We start from the raw sequence: 1,256 nt of genomic DNA, 5'->3' as shown, positions 1-1,256 counted from the left end.
TCGCGGCGCCCGTCTGCTCGGATAAAATGACACAAAGTGTCAACTACGAATGTTGTCCATCCAAGGAGGGAGCGTGATGCCCGGCCGGCTCCGAAAACACAGGCCGAGAGTCGCCCCGGACGGTCCGCCTCGCGGCGCCCGTCTGCTCGGATAAAATGACACAAAGTGTCAACTGCGAATGTTGTCCATCCAAGGAAGGAGCGTGATGCCCGGCCGGCTCCTTAAATACAGGCCGAGAGTCGCCCCGGACGGTCCGCCTCGCGGCGCCCGCCCGCTCGGATAAAATGACACAAAGTGTCAACTACGAATGTTGTCCATCCAAGGAAGGAGCGTGATGCCCGGCCGGCTCCTTAAACACAGGCCGAGAGTCGCCCCGGACGGTCGCCTCGCGGCGCCCGTCTGCTCGGATAAAATGACACAAAGTGTCAACTACGAATGTTGTCCATCCAAGGAGGGAGCGTGATGCCCGGCCGGCTCCGAAAACACAGGCCGAGAGTCGCCCCGGACGGTCCGCCTCGCGGCGCCCGTCTGCTCGGATAAAATGACACAAAGTGTCAACTGCGAATGTTGTCCATCCAAGGAAGGAGCGTGATGCCCGGCCGGCTCCTTAAACACAGGCCGAGAGTCGCCCCGGACGGTCCGCCTCGCGGCGCCCGCCCGCTCGGATAAAATGACACAAAGTGTCAACTACGAATGTTGTCCATCCAAGGAGGGAGCGTGAGGCCCGGCCGGCTCCGAAAACACAGGCCGAGAGTCGCCCCGGACGGTCCGCCTCTCGAGGCGCCCGCCCGCTCGGATAAAATGACACAAAGTGTCAACTACGAATGTTGTCCATCCAAGGAGGGAGCGTGATGCCCGGCCGGCTCCGAAAACACAGGCCGAGATTCGACCCCGGACGGGCCGTCTTCTCCCGGCGCCCGCCCGCGTACGCCCCCCATCCCCGGTCGCCCGTCTGCTCCCGGCGGGCCTCCGAGTACCCCCTCACCCAACTGACCGACTGGCACTCATGACCCGCCTTGGTAGGGCCTCCATCGGCCTCGGCTCGTCCGACGTCGGGTGGACGGTTCCTACCCACTGCGGGTCGCACTCTAGCGCCCCGGCCGCCGCGTGAGCGTGCGCTCCCCGCGCCGCCCCGCAGGCCCCGGCGCGACCGTACTGCGGCGAGACCGAGACGACCCGGTTTGGCATCCATCCCACCTAGCCACGATCCACGGAGGCCGAGCGAGCGGCTGAGTGTCGGGCGCCGCGCGTGCGAG

Source organism: Syngnathus leptorhynchus, unplaced genomic scaffold (genome assembly GCF_054491065.1).
Source record: "Syngnathus leptorhynchus isolate UIUO unplaced genomic scaffold, UIUO_Slep HiC_scaffold_33, whole genome shotgun sequence".
Lineage (NCBI taxonomy): Eukaryota > Metazoa > Chordata > Actinopteri > Syngnathiformes > Syngnathidae > Syngnathus > Syngnathus leptorhynchus.
This window is presented reverse-complemented; position numbering follows the sequence as displayed.